Raw genomic sequence first — 6,092 nt, 5'->3', positions numbered from 1 at the left:
TCTTTTGTGCTCATTTTCAAAAACCAGTTAGGGCTCAAATATAGATTATAGAACTATTATTTTTACCTCTGAAAATGAATTATAAATATATCTTGAATTGGAATTTTCTATTTTTTAATGTTTCTTTAGCTACAGCACACATGTAGATATGTACTGTGTTTCTGATACTTTCCCGATAGGGATTTTGTTCTACTTGAGTTGCTTTCTAGTTAACAACCTGGGTCCGGCTGAATCTGAGCATTGCACTGAAGTGTAACCCTTGAATTCTTTTCTATTTCGAGTGAATCCATAATGATTAAGTGCGGTGATTAACCATGGGCAGTGGGAAGGGGAGGGGCTGCAGTGAGGGAGCCCGGCGCGTCCTGCCCCGTCCTCGCAGATCTGCTGCTGGTGACCCTTGACAGAAAAGGTGAAAACGGGGGAAATTGCTGATGATGGGAGACACCTCGTCTTTGGAGGCAGCTGGTTAAAGGTGGGACGTCACCTTTTTCATGGCTCCGTGTGGTGCTGGCATTTCCACAGAAACACCGATGGACGAGGGGCTGACGGACCCGCAGCCCAGCACCACCTCTTGCTTTTATTCCCATGGACTCTTCCCTCACACGGAAATTCTGGGCCGACTCTCCTATTTTCCTATGTAAGCATTTTAATTATAATTAAGAAAGACTCTGCTTGCAAACCCTCATCTGAATTTAACTCACAATATTTCATTGTATGCCAGCAATAGTTTATTAAGCTTGCAGATCAAACAGGAGCTAACGTAGGGAATGGAAAATCAATGCTGCTTTAATTAATCTTTTGTTTTTGAGAAGAGGAAAGTGACTTTCAACAGGAAGAAGTGAAATTAACCCTCTTCCAAACTTGGCCAAGAGCACAGTTTTTGGTAGGAGTCCAAATGCAGCAGGTGCTGTGGGGGGAAGAGCGACTCGTTGAAGGCACAACGATACTGGGGCTCGCTGTGTCACGAAGGGGTTTGCTCCCCCAGCAGTAACCGCCAGTGGCCGTGTGGAGCCATTGCCCCCCATTGCCCTGGCCTCTGCCTGCCTCAACTTTCTCATTTCTTTAATTTGGGTGAAACTGGGGGGTCTGCAGGAATCGTTAACATGGCTCCGTGCCTCTCATCCTCTGTTTTGTGGGTCCTTTGCAGAGTGTGAATGTCACCTTCAGCGAATGAACTTGGCAGCTGCCTGGGGAGGAAAGTGGATTTTGCTTCTACCTGAGGTTCACCATGTTCTGTTCCTTGGGAGGTTTTATGATGACACGATATTTTCCTGTTAGATTTTTTCACTACAGCAAATGGCATTTGTGTAACTTTAGGGATCATTGTCCTGTCAAACCCCTTCTCTACAGCTGTTAAACCATTTTTAAACACCAACACTCTGTTACCTTTTAGCTGTATTTCAAGAGTTCAGGGGCTGAGGCTCTGCAGATGTGGCAGGGGGAGGTGAGCTCCTCGGGTGGAGGAAGACCTCAGTCCCTTCCTGGGATGGCACTGGCCACCCCATCCTCACCAGAGCTGTTTGTTCCCTTTCTGCGCGTGCGTTAAGCGAAAGGCTTTTGACGCCAGCCCTCCTCGGGGAACAGCGTGGTCCTGTTCGTACACCTCCACACCATATGTTTGAGATGGATATGGACCTTCAGCTCAAACCCGTCACTGTTAGTTCTCCTGTCACAATTTTAGCAGTCTCTCTTTTACCCTTGGCCGTGACGTGCGTGTCGTTAACACCATGGCAGTTAATCAAGCTTCTGGAGAGCCACTCTTGCTTCTTCCGGAGATGAGAAGAACTCTTCTGTAGTAAACTCCTTTTCTGCTCCTCTGCCAGTGCAGGTATCAGAGACATCCTGGCTGCCCTGGTCTGTGCAGTTGAGGGTCTGTCCTGCCCTCGAGTGCCCTCAGTTCCTGGCTGGTGGCCACGGGGTGACAGTGACTGTGCCACTGTGCCTGTAAGGGCTTTTTGGAAGAAGCTCTGGAGCAAAGTGCAGCTTTGGAATTACCTCGAGTTGTTAGTCTGGACCAGATCCAGAGTAGATCCATCCAAGAGGGAGTTGTGTGCTGTATTTGTGTGCTGTAAGAAAGAAAAAAAATCATTCTTTGCAGAACTTCTCATCGATTTCATTGAAAATTAGGCAAATAAATTTACAAGGAGACTGTAATGAGCTCACAGAGGATGAAGTTAGGCTTTTCAGAAGAATCACACAGAATCACAGAATGTCAGGGATTGGAAGGGACCTCGAAAGATCATCCAGTCCAACCCCCTGCCAGAGCAGGAACCTAAATGAGATCACACAGGAAGGCGTCCAGGTGGGTCTTGAATGTCTCCAGAGAAGGAGACTCCACACCCTCCCTGGGCAGCCTGTTCCAGGGCTCTGGCACCCTCACTGTAAAGAAGTTCTTTCTGAAGTTTAAGTGGAACCTCCTGTGTTCCAGCTCACACCCATTGCCCCTTGTTCCCACCATTGGGCATCACTGAGAAGAGCCTGGCTCCATCCTCCTGACATTCACCCTTTACATATTGATAAACATTAATGAGGTCACCCCTCAGTCTCCTCTTCTCCAAGCTAAAGAGCCCCAGCTCCCTCAGCCTTTCCTCAGCAGGGAGATGCTCCACTCCCTTCATCATCTTGGTGGCTCTGTGCTGGACTCTCTCCAGCAGTTCCCTGTCCTTCCTGAACTGTGGGGCCCAGAACTGGACACAATATTCCAGATGTGGCCTCACCAGGGCAGAGGAGAGGGGGAGGAGAACCTCTCTTGACCTACTAATGATATGCACCGTGCCGTTTCTGTAAGGTGGGTCTTTAGCTGAACATTTGGGATCAGGCAAAGGAGTTTTGTAATGAAGCAGGATGGTGAATTTATTGCCTAGATCGTTGTGCCTGGTTTCTTCTGTGGTCTGGTGACTTGTTCCAAAAACAAAGAAAACTGCTTTGGCTGCTGCTGGGGTTAACTTTTGCACAGCAGGTTAATCTCACAGGTGGTCAGCACTGAAAAACCAGATTCCACCTCTAGATGCTGATTCTGCAGCATACTGGGAAAGTTTTACAGTCCATTTGTTAAAGTCAGTTTTAGAAACTCTAGAACAAATGTATTTGGCTTCTCTGCTTTGATTTATTTTCATGAGAAGTAAAAAAAGCCCTGAATTGTTGTCCTCCTCTCCCTCAGAAAAAAAGATGCTTAGAGAGAAGTTATTTTAATCAGAAGAAAGGGTTTTAAAACTCAAATTTTTGAAATAAAGGATTTCTGTGTTCTTCTGAAGAAGAGAGTACAGCAGAGAACAGAGAAGACTGGCTATGACAAAGTAAACCAAACTCCTCCAGAACAGAAGAACTAAACTTTTAATTGCTGCTCTCTGCATCCTTTCCAGACCTAGTTCAGGTCAAATTTTCAGGTGTGTGAGGTCACTGTAGGTGATAGTCAGTGATAAAAATAATTTTATTACATATGTTTCCAGAATAATTTTGATTATATATTTGTACTTATGTATGGCTAGAGGTCATTCGAGTCTGGATGTTTTTATGTATATTTAAGTATGAAATGAATTAATCATGAAATGATTCAGCACTTCTAATTAATATTAATGACATACTAGTTTCAACCTTATTGGATCAGAGCAGAGCCTGGAAATTGAAAAGTAGCTGAGCTTTTTTAATAAGCCCTTACAAATCTTGTTCTAAGCGTTGCACGTGATTTATCAGACTCGGGCTAAAGAAGAGCTTACTGTATCAATTTATTCTGACAGCATGTGTCTCTGATGTTTAATTTCATTAATAAAGAAACATTTGCACAGAGCATTCAGAATTGTGTGGGGCTGCTGCCGTGGCAGGAAGTTAATTATCTCAAAATAAATGATTGCTTCAGGGCACTAGGGGAGAGTGGCAGGAGGAGGAGGAGGGCGTTTCAGTTTGAGGAACCTGTCTCTGTGTCACCCACCTGGTGTCCCAGGTGTGAGCCTCGTGCTGGGGCTGCGGGGCGGCTCTTTTGGTGGAAGTTGCAGGACGCTGTGGGTTTTCTGAGCGGAATGAAATAGAGCAGGGGGACAAAGTCTATCAGTTTTTTCAAATGTGGTGCCTTGAGGCATTGCTAAGGTGCTTTAGCTCAGGGTTTTTTGCATTAGTTCCCTATCCAACATATGTAAAAAGTATAGAAGATCAGTGCACCTGCTCCTGAAATGTGGCCGTTTCCAAATGGGAAAGGGTCTTGGGACAGGAATGTAGGTAGCAAGGATGAAACCAGCAGGGAACAGGAATTTTGGTAAACAGCGAAAATAATCATCCCAGTGGAGAAGAAAAAAAGAGGAAAACCCAATAACCTTATCATGGGCTCTGTGAAGACAATGAGGGGACAGTATCAGAGACAGACCCAGCAGAGAATGAGCTGCTGTTCTGCCCACTTAGAAGGAAGAATTGCAGCCAATTACGTTATTTTAGCACCGGGGCGTGTTGTGAGGAGGCTTTTCACCCAAGCATCTGATCCAGCCCTATTTGGTTTATGAGATCTGACAGGAACCCTGTGTAAAATCTGATGGCTTCAGGCAGGTGATTAGTGTAAGCACAGTGTATAATTAGTGAAGATGTTTATCGTGCAAATTAATGGAAATGAAAGCTTTACTTGTGCACATTAAATAGAGGTGTTGGTGTGGGAATATACGTGCCATGGGTTTTCTCTCTTCCTTCTCCTCCCAGCACACCTCAGTCCTCCACCTGCATCCTTGTTTCCTTTAGTTTTGTTTCCAGCTTCTTTAGCTTCATGGAAACTGCTGTGCTTGGCACCCAGCAATTGCTCATCAATCCAAATTTGTTGGTAGGACATCTCTTTAAAACAGTTTTAGTGAGTAGAACAAGGTCCGCTTGATGTTCATTGTCGGAGATGGTGTTTCCTGAGGAGACCGTGGAAGCATCACGGTGCAGTTCAGTGAATGAACTGAGGCTCTTGCTGCCTACCTGAGGGATGAGTACCTGGCCTGGGGACTCTGAGCTCAGCCCCCAGAAAGGACTGAGCATCGATCAGCTCAGGTGGGTGTGAAGAGCTCGCTGGGGAGATGCAGGCGGCTCCATCCTGACTTGCTCACGGTACGGCAGCAGCAGCCGGCGTTTCCGCTAATTCCATTGTCCCCAGGGCACTCATGGTGAGCGGGTCCAGGACAGACACCTTTTCCTGTCACAGCTGCACAAACGATGGCTGCAGGAGGCAGGACACGGGGCGGCTGCCAGCCAGGTGCTGTGGGCACAATGACCCTGATATCCATCTGTGCTGCCAACTTACAGACACACTGCGTGAGGCTGTCCTTGCCCTGCAGAAATCCAGGACTGTTTATCAGTTCTCCAGTCTAAAAAGTCTTTCCTTGCATGGTTCTGAGAGAACGAGCATTTTCTTAATATAAAAAATGGGAATTAGCAGCTCCAGCTGGCTCCATGGCTCATCTGCCGCAGGGGCTAATTTCAGCAGTGGGTTCCTGGTCACACACGCTCTCTTCCCTGCTCTGTGTTCTCTGAAAAGATAAAGACGGCTTCCATGTCTGACACAAGATGTTTTGTTATTGTGTCTGCTCCATCCATCTACCCCTCAGCTGGCTGCTCACCAAACCCCTGCTTTCATTCCCATTTCTGCTGGCTCTACAAACCCTTCACGACCGACCTGTGGTGTCCGCAGCATGCTGCCTTTTCTTACCAGAAGAGCTTGCTGTTAAGAAATCAATGACATGAGCTGGAGTGATATATGACAGGGAAGGTACTCTGCTGCAAAGTCAGGACTGGGATGCAGCCTTGGTCTGCCGAGTGCAGGTCTGAGGATGCTTTTTTTTTTTCCTGTTTTTGTTTTTTTTCCCCTTTCTTCCATCTCTCTCATAACCATCTTGCTGTGAAAGAGGTGAGAACTGATAATAAAAAATAGTTCTTTGCTTTCATCTTCTGCACATAACTGGGGAATGTTTTCTGTGCCTGTTTTTCCCTGATTTTGGCAGGACTGGGCAGATGCTGACGATGAGGAGGTGCCTCTCCCTGTTAGGAGAAGTGAGGGCCCATCTTGTTACCGTTGGCCCTTAGCGAATGAGTGGGGCTGAGGCACTGCAGGAAAAGATCTTCAAGTGTTTGGAAGA

This window comes from Antrostomus carolinensis, unplaced genomic scaffold (genome assembly GCF_000700745.2).
Source record: "Antrostomus carolinensis isolate BGI_N321 unplaced genomic scaffold, ASM70074v2 scaffold16973, whole genome shotgun sequence".
In the NCBI taxonomy this organism is placed as follows: Eukaryota; Metazoa; Chordata; class Aves; order Caprimulgiformes; family Caprimulgidae; genus Antrostomus; species Antrostomus carolinensis.
The sequence above is the reverse complement of the archived record's forward strand: the minus strand, read 5'-3'. Positions refer to the sequence as shown.